General features: G+C 34.1%; 1 long non-coding RNA gene across 1 annotated transcript; it reads left to right on the plus strand.

Annotated features, from left to right (window-relative positions):
• Window positions 1-1,234: 1,234 nt before the first annotated feature.
• On the plus strand, window positions 1,235-11,185 carry LOC129958666 (uncharacterized). Its single transcript, XR_008783279.1, has 3 exons — window positions 1,235-1,428; window positions 5,544-5,768; window positions 6,799-11,185. It is a non-coding gene; the product is annotated as an uncharacterized LOC129958666 (long non-coding RNA).
• The last annotated feature ends 11,391 nt before the right edge of the window (window positions 11,186-22,576 follow it).

Here is a 22,576-nt window from a genome sequence, read left to right on the forward strand (position 1 = left end):
TTCGTAACTATCTTTCACCAGTGCCGTGGAAGATATTCGCGACCTGACCCAAGGTCTCCTATTTTGTGCTGAGGAAAGGCGGATAAGGTCTTTATTGGAAAGTATGCGTGAAAGTTCTGGAGAGATCACTTCCGTTAGCTGTGACGATTATAGTATTTTTCCTTTGCATACGTTTATAGTACAGAAAAAGGTATTTAGAAATTGGTAAATAAATGTAATTTTTTAGTAATTTTGTCATTGCTATTCATTACAGCCGTAAGGAGATTGCCGTGTCATGGTGATAATATCTCCGTTTCAAGAATCGTAATAGTCAATAGTGGATTCGAGTAGTAATTCCATTAGGAATCTATCGAATTTGTGGATATGGTGCATTTTAAATGAGTTTTACATACGCTGACGTGGTGTAATGTGTCGGCTTAAGTGGTTTTGGTCCTGAAAAAACTGCAACATCTGTCCCTAGTAGTTCTTGTGTAGTTTCGAAGCAAGAAGTTAATCCGCCATATTAAAGCAAATCTGTGGGATAGTTTAAAATATCATGTTCGGCTAGAAAGAAAAGACTATTCCCGTTATAACCAAGATTGTTGCAAAAATTGATTCAAATGATTTTGGAATAGTTATTACCAGAAAAAAGTGAATATCAAATGGCCATTACAAGAAAAAATGTCAGCTTTGGAAATGCACTCGCAAATAAGTAAACATAATAGGAACACGCATAATTAATTCATGTTATGTCAATGGCTCTTTTGAAATCACATTTGTACTTTCTTGATACGGATCTCATATTCTTGAGTCTGGTCTCACAAAGTCAAGTCAACACCAACTATGGAAGGATCCAGGGCCACTATCAAAACTTCTGTGCTACTCCATCATTAGGAATATTCACACAAGATGATGAATTTAATTATCATTAGGCCCATATCCAAGATGGATATTCAGAAGAATCGGATCTAGGACCAGCAATCTTGCTATCCTAAACTAAAATTTTCTTACCAATCAAATCGAGGTTTATTAATTTATTAAAAAATTGTAGTTGCAGTTATATAACAAAACGTTTCCACATTTTCAAAATATTATTTACTGCCCATTTGGAATCAGGATCCGTAGTTTGTATCAAAAAAGTGCCGTGCGGGAGGTTTGTTATTTTAAAGAAGTGTGGTAAAATAAAGATTCACTCATCTGCTATAAAAGGAAGATCTTTGAAGTTATTGCCTTTTGGTTTCTTTTTTTGCGAGAACATGGTTGATCTGTGGCAATCTAAGCTGCGTGTAAATGATGGAAGTGTGGCGTAGTTGTCAAGCGAAAGCATTTGCCTGCAAATGAAGTGGCATACCCGATTAGAATGTTTTATCCTGCTGGGTAACATGACTGTGTAGCATATCTGGGAAAGCTCTGCCATGCTTCAGCCTGCTGTGTCCAAATTTGATTGTGGTAAGTTGTGTTTTTCAGTCAATGAATTGTTTTTCAGCAAACTTATAGTGTGTGAGAATTATTTAAATTCTTTCAGTTTCTTTAATGCTTATGAAGATAATTCAGTAATTTGCCTTTCATTATTTTCCTAATGTGCTAGAGTTTTGAAGTTTTGTATAATTGTGCATTTCGAGTTGCAAGTTATTTTTTCCTATTCTTGAATCGATTCAGTTATTTTAATATTTTAATTTCATGCTACAGGCTGTATGTGGTAATTATTTTGAAAGGAAAAAAGTGATTGAGAATTTATAATTATGAAATGTATAGCTTTAAACTAGAAAATCAAAATGTTCACAGCACACTTTTATTAAATTAATGGAACGTGGAAAAATTGTATCATTAGAAAAAATTAGATGAAAACAAATAAAAAACGCGAGGTGTTAATGTTTAAATACCAGACGTCACTAAATTTAACCTTTTATTAAAAGCCCAATGCATTGTGAATGTAATAGATTTCTCTACGTATGAATATAATCTCCTATCTAACTTCTTTTTGGCGCATGCAATGCTACGGCACAGGTGAGGATAATTAAATAATCAAAGTGGGCAATTGCCTATGAAATATGGGGCTTGGAAATTTTGGATATTTTTAGGATAAAATAATTGTATAATTTTATTTGATACGCAAGGACTATGTATTTAAATGCATTAAAATAAAACATATTTCAAAGTTTATGCTAGAGATTTTGGATTTAAAAATTTTCTTAATCAGATTGATCAAGATCTTCAAATTTTCATTTGGCATGTTTCATAATTCTACAAACTTGGCAAACCTCGAGTATTTAGAATGCTAGTAGAAAAGGATTATTAAAATCTTTTACATTTAGTTTTTAAAGAATTTAGTTTTTTAATATTTTATACAGGGCATATAGATGGAAACCAACTTCTAAAAGTGACCTGCAACAAAGTGTTTATTTCAGAGTGCCATAATATTTGCTACCTTAAAAATTGCTAGTATAAGCATTAAATTAAAATCGATATGAAACTTCTGGTTTTAGATCAGATGAAGGTAAACAAGATGCTAGATTTGCACAAGAATTCCTTTTAAGTTCGATTCCATTCTGCACGTAATATTTCGACTGCAAACTTATGAAACTTGCATAGTCCTCAGTAGTAAATTCTTCCCTACAGCTACAATCCTTAAAGCAGAGATCATCTAGATATGAGGTTTTTCCAAGTTATCTTTTATTATTATAGACTTAACTATTCAGATTAATAGATTAGCGGACTTAGAAATGGTAGATAAAGTGCTTAAATTTCAACGTATCTCTACATTTCAATTTTTAAAAATTTAACATTCTTCTCAGATTTTTACTTTTAATTGAAGTTTTGAAATTTGTTTCATGGTTTTAAAATTTTAACTGAAGCACTTCATGTTTAGGTTCATAAAAATATGAATTTGTATGTGGTAAATGCAAGACTATCATTTTAGTTCAATTATGCTCAATTATTAGCATGCAATAAAATACTATAGCTCCTCGTATTTTAAACTGAGCATTGTCCGATGTTGGTAAAGACATTAAAATTCGACAGTTTTAGAGCATAAACATAACGATTACTTTTAAGTACCGAAATCGACATTCAGTGCAGATTGAAGATGCTAGATTACTTTGTACAAGAATCCCTTTTAAGTCTGATTCTACATAGCACGTAATATGGGCAGGTAAGGGTGGAGAACTCTAATAAAGAACTAAATCAATGAAATATGAGTGACATAGAGGAAGAAAGAGTATGGAGGTTGTATGACTGCAACAAGTTTGGACCGATTAGAGCTTAGATTGACTTAAGCAAACTGGCGCATCGTATAATTAAATCAGTCTTTTAAAATATAACTCAAAACCTAGTGCACAACAGCTTAGGGGACCACCTACTTTTTAGTTCTATCAGGATAATGATTCGAAACACTTTGCTCTCGATACCCACTTGTGGCTACTGTACATTTGCCCTAAACTCATTAAATCCTTTCCGCAATAATCGGACTTGGACTCAGCAAAAAATGTTGCTGTAAGTAGACATTTTTCTAATAAAAATTAACTGGCTTTATTACAAGAATGGAACAAAATGAGGAAATATTATTTGAAATTTTTTCCATTCATACCAACAAGTTTGGAATACGTGAAGATATTCAACAAAATACTAAAATGGAATGTTTTATAAAAATGGGAATTCTGTACAGTGAAAGTTTTATTTTGATCTTTTTCAATAACCAGTAAAGGATGTGTTTGGATGTGTGATATTAAGTTTTTACTTGTAATTTAACTAAACATTCAAATTTTTTTTATCGTGTTCAATATTTCAAATCCAAGCCTACGAGTTGGACTTGATGTACAAATGCGATTACCCAAAGACCTTTTCCTCTTAACGCCTTCATATGAACTGAATGTTTTTAGTCTATAACCTAAAAATGTATTACTTAATTCCCTATCTGAAGCATATTCTAGACGGTTTCTATTCTACTAAATGTCTAGTTTTCACAAGTTCCTGTTTTATGCAAATTGCGGATAGTGTATTCGCGCTTAAATGAATATCCGAATGTGAATAGCAAATACTATGCTGGATCAAATTTTAGTGACCCGTCTTTTGGTGTAGCAATTTATTTTGGTTCAAAGGATTTATCAACTATGAAATCTACTCATTCGTATTTGCTGTTTAAATACTTCACTTTGTCTTCAGTTAGGAAATACAAAGAAATGAAGCAATAAATTTGAACAGATTAAATGAAAACCAAAGTACGAAGCGAGTACTAAAATGCCATCCTTAAAATCATATACCCTGTATTTTAAAATGTACTAGGCGTTATTTCGATTTCAAAAACTACATTCAAAACCAACCGTTTTCTTCGTGCAAATTATTTGCACTTAAAAATACGATAGTTTCTGGAATGTTATTTCGATAATTTTGTAATATTTCCACAAGAGATAGCATAGTTTAATCCCTAAGTACTATTTAACAAATTTTCTCAAACTCTGAGAATTCTTGGTGAAGTTTTGACCTCTATTTACATTTTTTGTAAATATTTTACATTGCTTGCTACTAGATTCTGATTAATTTTGCTGAATAATTGTGACGCTCTCCAAACTGTTAGAATCGCAATTAATGAGAATCCTAAGTCTCTGCCAAAACTTGAAATTTGTTTTACATAAAGTGAATAAACTAATCTTTCAACTACTATCGTTGCTTAAATCAAAGCATTTCAGATATCACTGAAGAAGTTTGTATTGACAAACTTCTACCGCTGATTCTTCATCGAAAATCATACCATTAATTTTCTCTTCTGTTTCATCAGCTTTTAACTTCATTTTATAAAAGTACAAATTGCGTATTCAGATTTATCAATTGTCAATATTTTTTACAACTTGCTTTCATAATCAGTGATTCCGAATTCTAAATCCGTATTTGCGGAATCGTGTTTTCAGAATATAGTGTTATATGCCGGTGTACTCAAATTCACGAATGTTCCGTATTAGATGCCTACAAGTGTATGAAATAACTTGTTCCTAATCGAACACAGTAGCTTCTCCATTTGTGAAGCAATTACTTTTGAAAAAATAAATCAAATAACCTGATTTTTTCGTAGATCTCAACTCCTTTCTTCAAAATTTGCCTTACAGCTGATGCTTTTAGAATGACACATTTCGCAAGGAGGAGTTTTATTCTGAATTTTAACTAGGTTATAATACACTCAACATACTAGCCAAAATAAAAATCAAGAATTTTATAAGTAGATGCTGAAATTCGATAAGTATGAGTGGAGAGCTGCAGTTAAGATCAAGATCTTGAAACGTTTTAAAAGTCCTTAACTCTGACCCACACTTTAAAATGTTTTTTGCAACAGAGTGCAAGGTAATCTTATACTCTTAATTTAATGAAAAACTTCAATATAAAATCAATCCCTTTCCCATATACAACTTATTTCTTTCCATGCTATACACAGGCATATTTAGTGTCGAGATTAGCTAGTTTTGTACTTGTACACGTTTAAACAGTATTGTCGTAACTAAGTATTGGAAAATTTGATTTTCTAAACTTGTTTCCTAAAATTTAAATCTCATTTTGATCAACGTTTGTCTTTACAGGTGATTTTTCCAATAGTCAATGCCATCCTTGATATCCTTGGATAAGATCGTAAAACATGCATGATTCTTTCAAATGCATAGTGCAAAAAAGACCTTGACTTTTCAAAGAGTTCAATCTAGGACCAAGTCTACTGATGTTAAATTTGCTCTGGTGTAAAATTTGCATTGTTCCCTTCTGATAAACCAAAAGTTGCCTGACAAGATGCTTGAATCCTGCTTATTTATGTAAGTAGTATAAAATGTATGAAACCCATTACCAACTTGCTTTTAAAACTTTGATTTTAAGAATAGTTATATAAGATGGCTAAATGTTGATTTTACTTGAAATGTATTACATTTAAAATGATTAGTGAAACCGTTTGGAAAAAGTTGAGGGCACATAAGTTCGAAATGGGAGTAACACTTATAAGATCGCAAGCTGCTTTATCTTGGAGACATCAGAATAAGCTTAGTATATTAAAGCCTTGCACTTTGAGCAGCAAGGAATTAAGTTTCACGGAAAACTTGAAAATTCTGCTTGAAACTCAAACCCATGGGCGACCGTTTAGTTCTTGACACACGTTTCTAAGCGTGTTCCACAACTAGAACTAGTTTTGTTACATAGAAAAGCAGAAACGCTTAAATACCGCTCATGAGGTATCAAATTCGAGGTTAACAAAATCTGAAGATGCTAGAAAACAATTTCTCAACGCAACGACTGAAATAGAATTTCTCAAATTTGTCTTTTGTTTAATCAGGCAGTTCTAATGGCAACTGCTGATCGTATATTTATCAAATTTGCAGCTCGTATTTGAAAGTTCTGAAATCTTCCATAATCCTATCGTTTTTAAATGAATTAATGATTTTATTTTAAATGAATTGAAGAACTTCTAACGTTTTGACATTTATTTGGGTGTGAAAGCATTGAATGAAATCAATCTGAAATTTTGCATAATTTAGTCATGTAGCAACCATCCATTTTTTTTTTTTACTTATGGAGCTATAATCAGACTAGTTACACAATAACGCAATAAGAGTTCAAGTGTCGGTGATTAGTATACGGAGTCTGAATCTTTCGTATTAAACAAAATCGGCTTGAAATTTTTATGCCAAGAACCTGGAAATTTACTCTGGAATCTAGATACCAGTTCAGTCGAGCTAGGGGTGGGGGAACATGGCATTGTAAAAGCTGGTGTATCCATTCCCGTTTCATAGGTATTAAATATTCTGATTTGGGGTGTTTCAATAATGCTTAATGATACGAAATTCTTTTCAGGTTAAAATGGACGAAATGCCTTAACCGCTGGTTAGATACTTAAAAGAATATTCTACGACTTCATGAAACTGGATACTCCTTGCTGTAATCTTTTCCTGAAGCACAAGAACTTCCAAATTCGACCGAGTATGGATACGCAAGACATTTCTGATCTTCTCAAACTTGAGACTTCAATGCTTCATAAATAAGCCTGAATGGGAAAATTGGCTTGTCATAGGTGATATTTCATTTAAACTACCTCTGTTGAGTTCAGAAAGTATTGTACATTTTTGGAGCAAGTTCACAACCCTCTTTCGTTGGTCATTAAAACTGAATTTATAATTTTAATTCTTGTAAATATGGTGTATTGAAGCAAGTTCTTCATATTAAGACTATATTTCGCTCCAATTCTACAAACAGGTATGAGCTCGTAAAATCAATTTATGGTCTAAACCAGATAATGATTCAGAGATTTATTTCATCAAAGTATTTTTCATGAACTTGAAACTTGGCTTCGATTTTGGGACCTGAATAAGGAAAGTCTAGAGTGAGTCCAAAGCTCAAACTAAGCAAGCGTTCTAACTCAGATGCGAAACTTAAATGCAGAATCTAACTTTGAGCATGGGATACAAGAAAAATTCTAAAATCTTCCAGTATTTCATACATTAGTAAAAACATTGAAAAACATGCGAGAGCAATTGAAAATTTGTCTTTGTATACGAAAGCTATTTTTGCTTATGTAATATTGAGTGTCTAGCTTGCACCTGGATTAAGTACATCGTTGTGCATCAAACAAGTACATTAGTGTTTAAGTACCAAGGAGCCTGACCTACTATTAGGATAGAAACTTGAAGTTCGTGCATTACATTTTACAAATAAACTGCGACAGAAATCTATTAAAATAGATGCGAAAATCGGATTCAGTCTAATTATCCCACTTAAATATATGAAATTCTGATCGAAGTCTGCACCGACATCGTTAGTTCAACCGGGGATTCCATGAAAGCAGTTCTTGGTAAAGCAGTACCGACTAGTCATGCTACTTCAGACATGAATATTTGTCGCGAGCAGTAATAGAATTTTCTCTCAATTCAATGACTTTTAGTTCGTGTATAACGAATTGTATTTGAAGTTGATTTCAAGTATGAAACGCTTTAATAAATAGAAAACATACTGAAGCTAATATGTTTGAGCAGGTATAACAAGTGGGTATCTTTTTGAGCGTTTAACTGTGCATGTGATTTTGCGCGCGACTGTAAACTCCATATAAGCCTTTGTGCTAGTATAAGCTATTTTCGGTGTATATTGAGTAATTAAATTAATTGCAAGCGCGAATACGGTGATATAGAAATCGGTTTTTTCCAATGTTGAAAGTATGAAGTTAAGTTTCTTTATAAGAACTTAGTGCCTCGCTTTTTAAACTACAGGGAGACTTCATAACGAGTTTCGACGTGAAGTGGGGTGAAGTTACAAGAATTGTGGGGATACATCTTGAATAGCGAAAGTATATTATGGATATTGGCAAGTAAAATGGGTTAAAACATTCAACTTGATTAGAAACACTGCATTAATGTTTTACAGAACTAACATCTAACCTATATATTTCTGAATTAGTCTCGCTTATGTTGCATTAATATTCGGATTGATTTCTCTTAAATGGGGTTCACTGAGAATCTTTATTAAAAAAGGCCCTTAAGGGTGGAAATGAAGTTCTGAGGTAAGACGTTGGGGGAGGAAGCCGAGACGGGCCATCTGAACAACCTTTCCCTACTTCGCGAAAGCTAGAGGGCGGGATAGGCGCCAGCCGGCTGGTAAGAGGAGGGAATTCGATAGCTATACAGTCAATCTCACCCTAATTCGTATTATACTGAAGCTTATCTTATACTTTCAGCCTTGGAAACGCGAGTTTGAATTAAGAATAACGAATAGGTTAACTACTTGAGGTTTCCTATTACTGATAATTCATTTCCTTTCATTAGGTAGAAAAATGCAAAAATGATAAAGCAAAGCCCAAAACTCCGGTCGAAATATCTATTTTCCTAAGCGATAAGATATCTCAAATTATTTTTGTAGGAACAAAATTCCAAATATTCATTGCAGTTGAATAGCTAGTTGGTACTGTGTCGCCAAATCCTACTACTTCGTTAAGTAGGCATTTTATTTTTAATAAAATGATTTACTCAATTCCATATTTCTCACAAATGCAGGAAACAAATGGAAATTGTCTAAAATTATTTTCTAATGATCTGATCATAGCACCTCTAAGAATACTTCTTATTGCAACTGTAGATGGGTTTTTCTTGCCATATGGTATTCTGCTGTTTTGCATTTATACATTCAACTGCTGTAGCAATGAATCTTCTGTACTCTAAAGTAATTGGATGCGTAATCTATTGAAAAGAATTTATTATAGCTCTTAGACTCTTCTTATTAGTAACGAGATTATGCAGCTTCAAAAAGGATGGATGTAAGAAACTGGTCTACATTCAGTTGCAATGCTGTAATAGAAATGCATTATACAAAATGTATCATATTGGAGAACTGAAATTACAATTCTTAGAAAACACTACTGTGTCCTCATTTAAGTCCGTGCATTCTTACTTGCAATGATTAACTTCGAATAAACTGTTCTATAAACGAAACTGTTTAATTTGGGAAAATATGCTAATCTACTCTTCTGATATCCGAGTCAACTTAAGTTTGTATTTTTCTCTTTAACTTGGTTTCTAAAGAATTCAGCAGTGAGCTTTATATACATCCAATTATATGCAACATAATGAATTTCATTTTATATTTAACATGAATTAAAACTGATGTTAATGCCCATTTAACTTCTATGCTTTCAAGTTCATTTACACGTGCAATTCGCTACATAAATGTGTACACTGAAAAGTGATGAAACTTGAAAAGAACGGTTATAATGCTAATCTAAAATTCATAATTATACCAAACAATAGATTGCATCGATAAAATTAGAGTAAGTGAAACGACTATATTGAATAACCTTCAGTACTGTGAACTCATTTTAAGATTGCCGGTTCGTATTAGAGGATAAACTTCATTTATTTAAGCAGTTCGAAAAAGTTTCTGGAGAAAATGCAAAAAACTGAATTGAATGGAACAAATGAAATGATATTAAGAATGCCCATCACATGAGCCGTAAAGATTTTCAAGCTATTAAGTGCTGTTATTTAAAACTACTAAACAGAATGAATCATAACACAAGTTAACTGCGAAATTTTGAAAGCTAATACTTAAAGCTAATTAGTAAATTTCCCTGCAAATTAGTGATGGAACATTGTTTTACTATCTGCCAGGTTGAATAACTCCTTAAACATTTGCATATTTAGGCCCGAGAGATGGGCAAGTGCATTAAGATCTAAGGCTTAAGACACCAAGGAAAATTATAACAATTTTCGCAGCAGGGAACTCTGCAATTCGGGTCATAATCGAATATACTATTAAACACTTTCTGGTATGACCTAGCTCTGGGAAAATGTCTCTTTTAATTTGTGTTGAGTTTAAAGCAAATTTCAGTTATTAAAAATTTAATATCAGCAAGTTTTAGCTTTATTCAATAGTCGTTCGAAAGGAATTCGATCATCCGAAAATTCAGTTAAAAAGCGTATTAAAATTTTGGATCAGTCGTCTTGGCAGGGTTGGTGAACTGCTCCAGTACAACATGTATTTATTTAGAACTATGTTCTCTTAGTAATATAGCTGTTAAATCAGAGTACTCAATTTGTGGTTTTAGATTATACTTTTCTGCAAAATGTCGATAGCTATGTAAACCTCAAAGATCCGTAACATTCTGTGTAATCTGAACATTGTTGTATTCAATGAAACATGAAGTATGATTTTACTTGGAAACTTTAAAACTTAAGTTTTATGAAATCAGCTGCTTAAAGGTAAAACTTGTGTAATATGTTCAAATTGACCATAGTAAGGCTGGGTGATTGTATACCTACAAAAATGTGTTTTATCTTAAAATGAGCAAGATTCGTACATTTTCATGCCTATTCATAAAGAACTTTTCTAAAGATGACTTTAAATATTTTCTTAATAAGCGTTTGGATATTATAAATGTTTTAAAGTTTCTTCTTCCTATAATCTTAAAAATGTGTGGCTTATCTGAAATTCCTTTTGAATATTTAGCTGAAATGTTTCTGTAGTCTTAACTTCTAAAATTACAAATCTTTTATTGACTATAAAAATTTTATTTAGACAAAAATAAGTGTTTGAAATGAATGCTTCCTTCATTTGTTACTCATTATGCAATGCATAATTATATTATACCGAATTTTGTATGGTGGAAGCATTGGCAATGACGCTGTAACCAAATAGGTAATCTGTCAGATTTAATAAGCAAAACCTTCTCGATTGGTCTCTATATAAACTCGTATAATGTCCGTTGCATGATGCAGTCTTATGATCCATCTATTGCAACATGTTGGATGGCACAATTCTTTATTTAGTTCATTTTTTTTTACTTCGGATACTTATGTTCTAATGGGCTTATTTGTACCGTTTGGCTAACTTTTGACCACAGGGCGGCAGAATGTTGGCCTAGCCATTAACTTTGTTTCTGTCTCATTGGTGTTCTGATAATTCCTTGTTCAATCTCAAAGTAGAATCTTTCAGTTGTTACCTGGGTTTGACTTAATATCATCTGTTTTTACGTTCCACTTCACCTGTTTTTTGTATATCCATTTAAATTCTGCCACAGAATTATCTCAAATGGCTTCCCTTTATGGTGGAAACGGCTTATAACACATGGGAATGTGATCCGATGAACATCACTAATTTTGCAGCCAGAATCTGCCTAATTATACAACTTTTCATTTGTCTTCAGAATCACTATGGCCTATAATGTGGTGTTAAAACTTCTCGTGACTGCCATAATGCTAGATGCCTTGATTTTTCAAATATCTGTGTGAAGAGCTTGCTAGTTTGGAGTAAAGTTGTGTAATGTGTTGGGTTAGATATTATTTTTACGAACTCTTGTATGAGAATGACTTAAGAACTTTGAATAGGAAACATTGTGGAATTTGGCATTTGTTTGGTTTTACTTCTGCCACAATTTCATCTAGTTTCTTTAAAGTGTCCAAAATCTTTTGCCATTGCGGTTGTTAATAAGACTTCTCAAGACTGTAGTTGACAGTTTTTAGTTTAACGTACTCTACTACACGATTTATTTTCAATTAATTTGTGAGGCTTTAAAAAATTGCTCCAATCTGAAATTATTTAGCACCTTTTAACTTCTATTTACACAATTGTTTCAGAAATGGATCAATTGACATCTAGCACTAAAAACAATTATAAGCGTAATTAACTGCTTACCGGGGATCCTCTTATTGCGTTCAAGACTGATTAATTTTAGGAAACTCTTTTCTATGGATATTTTTGAGATCCAATATTATAATGCATCGTTTAGATTGAGTTTAGAAGGCTCTTGTAAGAAAATGAGTTAAATATGCAGGGTCAGAAAGTACCGACCTCACTGTGTGGAACTCGGTATGGAATTTTGAGTAGGAAGTTCAATATTTTTCAAACATTTGATTAAACAAAGATCCTGGTTGGGTAATCTTGTAACGTTCGTAGCAGATAACGCTTGCTTATACAGCTGTAGTATCCAATTTAAACACTTAGGCTCGAATCCAGTTTCAAAGTTATTCAAGTTTGTTTCCTGCATATGAATTTGAGTTAAATCATCAACTTTTGACATTGATTATAGCTTCAAACATTCATTTTGTTTCGGGATACTTATCTAAACAAATAATTCTGTACTTCGATGAATGAAAAGCTCGTATTCAAATATATTTCACTTGACCTTTCGATTCCTTAAGGGCGTTTCCATGTGAATTTTGTTTACTTTCTAAATTTTCATCTCGATAATTTTTTCAAGTTGATTATTTGTCGAACACTTTTATATAAAAGGCTCTATTCGGAATGTAGTCTTCTCTCCTATGATATAATCTATTATTCCTTTGTTTCTCAGTTTGGAATAAACTCAAGAGTAATTGAAGTAGGTTATTTAGTCTTTCTTACCCCATTGGTCGAGGATCGTCTGCTCAAACGACCATAGTGGTAAAAATTACCCGAGTAAAACGGCCTCAAATTTAATTACTTTCGTGACCAGATGACGGGCTCTTCCATGCTATAAGAATATAAAATAAGCATTGGTTGATATCCGTTCGCTATTAAAACTGCATTTGAGTGATGAAAGGACTTTGTAGACACCATATAACTTACTATAAAGTGTTACCCATTAAGTCTAATAAAACTGTGGCATACTTCTTCCCTGACTGTTCTTTCTCTTAAATTTGACCGATTCAGTATTAAAATGTAATATGAAGGAGATTATTATTGGCTAAAAATAGAAAGGATAAAAATAATAAAGGCTAGGAATAATAAATTTACAAAAGATAAAAATTTCGATCCAATGTAATTTTCTGCTTATTCGTCTAGCGTTCATTTGAACTAAAATTACGAGTTTTTAAATATTGAAACAGAGCAATTCTAACGGTTTTAGTTTCAATTCCACGAAAAATTAGTTCTAACAAATAATGGTTAAGATATGCTTAAATGATTTTATCAATATTTCTATTTAGAATAACCGAGATTAAGACGGGTGGGTCGTAGTATTTCCATGCAAGAAGCGATTGAATGAGCCATTTGCAATGAAATGTCTTATTCGCGGAATTAGGGTCGTTATATTTGGAAGTTAGCATAATACTAGACTCAATATATTGATAAGGCGAATGCTATAGATTGCATTCCAAGGATCAGAAAAACGGTGGTGAACTGAGCGAGTTAAGAAAACGGAAGGGGAGGATAAGTGGGCGGCCAGCAGTAAAAACGACATTTAGCGTTGATTTTGAATAAGAGTAATGGATTTAGTGACTGTTTAAGAAACGTTGGTGGAATTAAGGTACCCTATTATAAGGACGTAGTATAGAATGCTCTCTTCAGTCCGGTGGATATTCGTTGTGAAAACATTTTATTCCAATAAAAACTTGCAGGCGTGAAATTAAATCGGCAAAGCGTGATAGTTATCAAATTTTAACTCCCAACTAAATTTGACGCATGTAAAAATCTTAAATTGTTGACTTTGTATTAGATAATGGAATAGAAGAAAAATAGAAGTTGCTATGCTATTAAAGCAAATAATTTATATTGAAACCACAAGGAGTACCATGCTCTGCCGAAAAATTCAGGGAAATTTTAATGATCTGTCATGCGAAAAACTGCTCGCAGAGAACAGTCTGATATGTCTTCTCGAAACTACCAGCCGTAAATCAAATCCCAAAACTCTGCAACGGTACCACAGAACTTACTGGCTATCCTTAGAATCAGCGGAATTTACCCTTTAATATCGACTAGCAGTATTCACACCAAAAGGTCAAGTCATTAACCCTCCAGCCTCAAACCTGACTACCTCCTGTAGATGATAAGCTGGACACGGAACTAGTTTCCCGATAAAACAAAGTAAAACGTTCCCATGAAGTTTGAACAGGCCCCGACCACATTTTAGATTGTAAGGTTAAAATTTAATATTTGAGGTCGAGGAAACTCAGACGATTAAAATCAATGAACCTTCCCTTATCAGTGTACAAAAGGAATATTAAACTCATTTAAATCCCGCGGACGGGTTGAGGGTTTCCAAAAACCTATGGAGGGTTCGAAATCAACCATTTGTAATAACGATTTTGATCTATACGTCCGATAATGCCTTTATGCCTTGTACTAGGTAGTTCCCATGAATTAAAACTTCTATATGGGAATTGTGTTGGAGGATGGCCCGTAAATCAGTCATATGTTTGATCTATTAGCTTTTATTACAGTCTTGTTAAATGACTGCATTCTAATTTGAAGGAAAAGGTCAAGATATATTTATTTCTTGCATCTTTGCGCTGTTCATTTCTGAGAGAATCTGCAAAATTTAATTTTGCGTTCATTTTTCAACATGCTGACGTCTGTATGCAAAATAAACAAAAGCCAATACCCACTTGCATTTTCTGTACTAATAACGCTAACCGTTCTATGGACGAGGGGATCTTGTACTTCCTTTCAAGTCATAAGTAATCAGCGGAAAAGGTCGTGCCAGACTTACGGTTCTCTATGCGCTTGGTACTGTGCTAGCATTCGAAAGACCGTATCTTCTAGAGATTACTCACTTGCTTAGTGAGTCGGATGTCCATGGGATGTTTGTTCGACACTCTTCATAATGATTTGCTTTGCTTTATGTAGGAATCTATGAATTTTTCTTCTAATGGCTCTACATCGGAATCGGTTGTATTAATCTCTAAAATCTAAATTTGTTCTCAAGACTCGCTTAAGGTGGATGGAGTGAAGTCCTGTCCCTTAGTGTGAGTGAAGTCCTGTCCCTTAGTGTGAGTGAAGTCCTGTCCCTTAGTGTGAGTGAAGTCCTGTCCCTTAGTGTGAGTGAAGTCCTGTCCCTTAGTGTGAGTGAAGTCCTGTCCCTTAGTGTGAGTGAAGTCCTGTCCCTTAGTGTGAGTGAAGTCCTGTCCCTTAGTGTGAGTGAAGTCCTGTCCCTTAGTGTGAGTGAAGTCCTGTCCCTTAGTGTGAGTGAAGTCCTGTCCCTTAGTGTGAGTGAAGTCCTGTCCCTTAGTGTGAGTGAAGTCCTGTCCCTTAGTGTGAGTGAAGTCCTGTCCCTTAGTGTGAGTGAAGTCCTGTCCCTTAGTGTGAGTGAAGTCCTGTCCCTTAGTGTGAGTGAAGTCCTGTCCCTTAGTGTGAGTGAAGTCCTGTCCCTTAGTGTGAGTGAAGTCCTGTCCCTTAGTGTGAGTGAAGTCCTGTCCCTTAGTGTGAGTGAAGTCCTGTCCCTTAGTGTGAGTGAAGTCCTGTCCCTTAGTGTGAGTGAAGTCCTGTCCCTTAGTGTGAGTGAAGTCCTGTCCCTTAGTGTGAGTGAAGTCCTGTCCCTTAGTGTGAGTGAAGTCCTGTCCCTTAGTGTGAGTGAAGTCCTGTCCCTTAGTGTGAGTGAAGTCCTGTCCCTTAGTGTGAGTGAAGTCCTGTCCCTTAGTGTGAGTGAAGTCCTGTCCCTTAGTGTGAGTGAAGTCCTGTCCCTTAGTGTGAGTGAAGTCCTGTCCCTTAGTGTGAGTGAAGTCCTGTCCCTTAGTGTGAGTGAAGTCCTGTCCCTTAGTGTGAGTGAAGTCCTGTCCCTTAGTGTGAGTGAAGTCCTGTCCCTTAGTGTGAGTGAAGTCCTGTCCCTTAGTGTGAGTGAAGTCCTGTCCCTTAGTGTGAGTGAAGTCCTGTCCCTTAGTGTGAGTGAAGTCCTGTCCCTTAGTGTGAGTGAAGTCCTGTCCCTTAGTGTGAGTGAAGTCCTGTCCCTTAGTGTGAGTGAAGTCCTGTCCCTTAGTGTGAGTGAAGTCCTGTCCCTTAGTGTGAGTGAAGTCCTGTCCCTTAGTGTGAGTGAAGTCCTGTCCCTTAGTGTGAGTGACTCGACAAGTAATTTTCTCCCAAAAGTACCGATAAACTTTGCTAGCGAGTTTATCAGTAGACACTTAAGTTTAAGAAACCAGCTTTGATGAAAGATCATTACAAGAAACTTCATAGTTTTCTTCATACTGAATGTCGGATCATTATAGAGTGGAATAAAGTCTCATTGACATCCTTGTCATTTTAAGTCACGCGTTTAACATATCGAAGATGGGACTTTCGAATACTAGTGCAATGTTAAGTATGTGGGGATAACTGCTAAGCTTGATATCTTTTCTACTGAAAACTATTGACTTGAAGCGAAATGGAGGATTCCATCGTCCATGGAAAGAGTTGGCAGTTTTAGCTCAGAAAACAATGAGTATTGGTTTTTATTGTTTACACCGCATACAGCCATCTCCAAGTAGGAAAATGAACCCAAATGCAATCTTGCAGATTTTTCGATAAATGAGTAACGCAATGACGAAAGCAATAGATATAAATTTTCGACCTCCTCATTCATTTCAGAATGGAATCATTTAATCAGACGGTAATAAAAGCCAATTGATGCAACTTACGACTGATTTATGGGGCACTATTCTGCTTAATTTCCCCATATCTAGATGTTTTAATTCATGGGAACTACCTGGTGTTATGCATAAAGCGGATTTATAGAGAGCCAAATCTTTATTACAAATGGTTGATCTCGAACCCTCCATGATTTTTGGGAAAACCCTCAACTTGTCCGCGTGGTTAAATGAGGTTAACTTTCTTTACGTGCACCAATAAGGGGAAAAGTTTTTTCCATTGATTCTTATCGATAGTTTCTAGATTTAATTTGATAAACTTTTCTGAAGTTTATTTAAAATATACAGTAGAATTGAGTAATTTTCGGTATGTTTTTAGTGAAATGTAAATGGGTTTAGCTTAAACGTTTTACAGAATGCAAATATAGCTTAGTAGAAATGAGCTGGATCTCAATTCTGTAAGATCTTTCGCCTTCAAATGCATAAAGCATGATTAAAACAATAAATTTAAATTTTATTTTCAATGGAAGTATAAACTCCGGTATTAAAAAAAAAACTTCAGCGGATATAAAATCGGATCCACCCTTACGTTCGTTAAGGTACCAAGAGTCCTGAAGCTATCGGGTCTAAAATTGTCTTTATAAATTTTGTGCTCGGAGTTTGGAAAAAAGAATGCAAATGACGACAAAGAGTGTAAAAGTTAATAATCCTCAGCAGCTTCAAAAATAAAACTTTGATCTTAAGGGTTCCGTCATGTATTAATCAGTGGTTAAAATTCTTAATGTTAGGCAATTTTGTTTGAGATATTTAAAAAATATTTTTCTAAGAAAAAAATTAATTGCAATTGTAAGATCCCTCCCCCCCCCCCCTTCGTGATGATTTAAGACTGTATTAACACAATTTAATACCAAATATAAATACTAGAAAGATTTAAGCCTCCCATCTCAAGTTAGCCAATGCAAAAACCAATCTGTCTTCAGAATATTTTGACTTGTTGTAAGCGTTAATCAAAATCAAAGTTTCTGTGGAAGTCTTTGGCATTCAAGATAATACTTGTTTCCAAAAATATAGGAATTGAAATATACCTTTCTATTGAGGCACCAAAGTTGTTAGAGATTGCATTGAATTTAGAGTGAAAGAATCAAGAATGGAAACAGTTACTGCATGTCTGGAGAAAACAATTAAGTTCAGAGACTACTTATGCATATCCCCAGTTTTTAGAAAACCAAGAATATTGAAACCACATACTTCTTAATAATAAAAAAAATTAATGCAACTTATTCTGACATTAAATTTATCACTCGGAAATCAAAGGATTAAAAATATCATTGCCGAGGTAGGAACCACATTTTCATTCGATTATGTTGGGCTAAGGATATTTATGCAACTGTATTGAATCAAATGCGCAATGTATTAACATAAAATTCTGAGAATGAACGCGCTGAATTATACTTTTGAAAGCTAGATCTAATATTTAAATTCAGGTTCAAAATCTTTCAAACTTGGTTTTTGTGCTTAATTTAAGAGGAAGTAAAATCGTGAAGGAAAGGTAGGTAACTATGGGGAAATTAGGAAAATCAAATAATTTCTATTTGTGCGCGATTTGATATCAAGTACCGAATTCTGAAATGGAATTAGAAGAGAATTACCAACACTGTCATTAATACCTTTTGCTGATGTACGTTCGAAGCCATAAAAGGGAAATCTTGTGATGGATGCGATATTCCAGAATCTGCTGCTGCCTTCACCATCCTTTTCTGAACATTACCTGTCGATTGACAATACTTTTTCTTGTGCAGTATCTTCCAATAAGGTATTCAAGAGTATACTTCTACAGTCAATCCTTGGAGCAAAATAGACAAATCTCCAAATAAGCAAACAAAGAGTTTGAGTCCGTTTTTACTTGGCATCTTTGTGTTAATCCAGCCATGACATCCATATATTCGTTGATATCTTGATTTTCAATGAGTCATTTCTATTTGCCTTGTGAGGCTAGAATAAAAGGTTCTCAATATCGAAACTCTTCTTCCTCTTAAGCCAGCAGTTATCTTGTCATTGTCCAATTTATCGCAATACGATTGTCAAATAACAAGACAGATAAAAATTCTTTCATGTCCATAAATAACTGCTGCAGAAAGGCAACTAAATTATTGAATCTCTAAAAGAAAACTATAAATACGACTTCCTTTGTTGCTACTAAAACTTTTGACTACAGTATTAGTAGCAGTGGAAGGAAAATTTGCTTTTGAAAATGTATACAATTTTGAAATTCTCGATCATTGGTGCTCTTTGCAATTTTTATATTTATAATGCATATAACTACGCACTCTTATTTCTTTAACGAGATGAAAATAAAAATATCACCGTAACATTGTTCGCACTTCATGCGTTCAAATTTGACTCAAAGAACTTTGATCCTTCATCTCTAATATAATGGAATTTTTAGTTAAAATCTGGCTTGCTTTACTTATTTAGAACAAGTTGATCACTTGCCTCCAAAGTCGAAAAATTCTGAATTCTTAAAGCTACTGAAAGCAGCGGTATTTACTCAAATGTCTTGGCAGTGCCATTTTCATCACTTTATCGCATCGCATGTCCCGAAATTTTTAGGGCATTTTTATAAAATTTGTATGTTACATCTTTGTTACGAAAACATTGAAAATGCCAAGAGCAAGTACTTGCTGTGAAAAAAATTGGGAATTTAAACTTGTTTTCCTTTTTCTGCGCTCCAGCATTTTTTGAGACTTCGCTGCTTATCAGTCGTTATAATGATGGCCTCCATCATCCATTGTGTAGCTCTCCCATGGGTCTAAAGCTAAGTCGTCCGAGTTTGTGCCAAAAAAGTGGGGAAACGCTAGTATAAAAATTGTTTGTCTTCAGGCTTACAAAACGTTTGCAAATTGCAAAACAGCCTTGTGTTCCACATATTAAGGTAAACGAATCGTTGCAAATATATTTGGGGTTCCCAAACTTCCTCTACACTTCCATTAGCAGAGGTCGCATGTATAGTACAAACATTTAATAGGATAGATGCTGCTTTAAATCTAACAAGTTGTATATTGAATTTCATTTGCTTTTATACTAATTAGTAAATGTATTGACGATACAGAGAAGCTGAAACGGACGTACAACTGCCGTTTGTCCATTGCTGTGATATCCAATTCGAATCCAGTGAATCGTGGAAAAATTCTTTTTGAATTGGTTGTGAAGTATAAGCTAATATACAAAATAATTATAGAGCTTAAAATAAAGTTTAAAAATTCGCACGTAATTAGAGAAAAGCTTTCTTTGGTAAAATAGTGTTCACGGACATTGATTTTTGCAAATCTCCATTTAAGGTTCAAAACTATCAATAAATTTTCTACATCATATGTTACACATGTAATGTGGGTTTTCTATATAGTTTTGTTCGACTTCGGATTTTCTCGAATGCTATGAATAGATGTATTTGATCCAAGTTTGAACTCTTTTGGATGCGGTTTTTCGCTCTTCAATTCTATTTACATCAATAGGAATGTTTCAATTCCCTTCGATCTGTACATTGTGAGAAACTTTACTCCGTTGTTTCCAGTTTCAGAATTATTGCATTAGTTTTCCAGATGTCCTTCTATAACCAACGACTTAAATTTGGATTGCTATACTTTCTTGCTCTGCTGTCTGGAATATATATCGAGTGAGGTACAAATTTAAAGTCGGTAATTCCAATCTGCTGCTTCGGTAAATATGTTGTGTATCATCCGGGCCTCAGTGGCCTGGTGGTAAGGTCTTGGCTTTGGAATAGGAGGGTTTCCAGGTTCGAGACCCAATTCCACCGATGGACCACCGTGTAAACGGGTCTGGTGCACGTTAAATCAGTCGGGGTCAAACGCCCTTCCGCTGGTGTGTTTGGAGAAGCGGGTGCTAGCTCAGATATCATCCTCGTCATCTGCCTACGACTCAAAATTACAAGGCCGTCCCAAAATAGCCCTGGTGTTGCTTTACAACGGGACGTTAATACAACTAATTTGTGCTTCGTCCACTTCTCTAGGAGACTACCTTGTTTCCTTATTGGCATAATCTGAATGAATAGCAGCGATACACATGATTAACTTATCTTCAAACATTTTGCTTAATAAAGTGTCGGCAAACGGAAAGTTTGACAATTCTAAAGTGATTGTGGATTATATTTTATTTTTATTCAAAAAAATATAATTATTAAAGAAATTCTGTACTCCAGATATGAATTATAATTGGAGTTAATTTTTATTCCTTGAATCTTGTCTTTGCTCAAAGCAGCCGAGTGTGAAAGGTGAACATGAGCAAATGTTTGCACACAACGCTATGCTGCATAGCACTCGTAAGTATAAAGTAGTTACTTGGGAATTTCCTTGTGAAGAGCATTTCTGGAACATGTAGTTGGTGAATATTTTTCCTTGTAGTTTGTTTCCTATCATTGTGGAATAGTTGAATCCGAGTTTTTTTCCTTTAGTATACGATTTTGAAACTTACGGATAATTTGTGAATCGACGTTCTGAATCTTAATATTCGATAGTCCAGGAATTCACACCGATACTTGTCTGATCACTTCTTATACGGTTGCTAGCTAAGTAATTAGGATCTTTTGGGGCAAGGGCTTTTAAATCATTCATACTCAATTGGCTGTATAAATAATTAGGCAAAAACTTTACGCTTTTACGTTTTTGCTGAAAATAATTTGTCAAATTAAAATCAAATTCAACTTCTGATTCGTCAGCTATCGCTTTATACCCCGTAGTATGCCAGAAGTATCGCCCGTATTTGTTATAAATGGAATTGAATTATTGATCAATTTTGAGAAATCTGTTCTAATCTTATCCAACCATCTGCATACCTTGTTAAAATCTTCCTGTCTTTCGTATGTTAATCTGAATGAAGAATGTTCTGCAGATGTTCGGAACTCTTAGAAAATATTCTAATGAAGGAAATAAACTTACTCGTTAAGCTAGTTTTACAAATGTTTGCCAGGATGCAGAGTAAGAACAATGTTTACAGTTGGTCTTTTGACGACACAATCAAATTGATAAGATGAATCTATAAATATTTATCGATAGTTAATACCAGCATGTCAAACTGATTTTACATTTGTTCATGTTTTTGTAATCTTATTTCCTCTCTCGGCTGTTCTGGATTTTTGTATCAACTTATGCAGAGCATTATAAGGGAATTCTGATTGTTGCAGAAATTGTTTACCTAAAAGCAATCCTATTCAGTCTTTGGTTCAATTTTCAGCAACTTTTCGCTAATGGTTCTTTTTTAACGTTATGAACACATCCATCCTTACACTTGGATCGGCGCAGCACGAACTTGATCCTTAATGCCATAAAACATGCCAGAAATATTGAAGCCTGTAAGATCTGTTTTAAATGTCTTGCAGCTTAATATGGAAAAGTATCTATTTAATATAACTATCGCCATTTCTTAGATCCGTCATGATGCTTGTAAATTCAACTTAATGATTTTATAATACCTTCTTAGCTTCCGCTAGATTGATTGATTGAACTTTGCAGCTTGTATCTTTTAATCATGTCATGATTAAATGAGGCTTTTACTTCATTAAGCTGCAAACTTAACGTTATCTCCTGTATACAAATTCACTTGATCAGTTTATAATAGTACCAAATTTGGAGACAATGTAGAAATCTTTTCTGAACATAAGCCAGAAATGAATGTTTCGGTATATCACCCAGCCCTTAAATTTCGATGTTCATAATCTATTCAGACTGTGACTTATTTACTTGTGATATTACTTATGCTAAATTCCAAAACATAAGTCATCCAATGTCCTAAAGGTTTAGCTTGTTGCAAATAAATGTTAAATA

This window comes from Argiope bruennichi, chromosome X1 (genome assembly GCF_947563725.1).
Source record: "Argiope bruennichi chromosome X1, qqArgBrue1.1, whole genome shotgun sequence".
Classification (NCBI taxonomy): domain Eukaryota; kingdom Metazoa; phylum Arthropoda; class Arachnida; order Araneae; family Araneidae; genus Argiope; species Argiope bruennichi.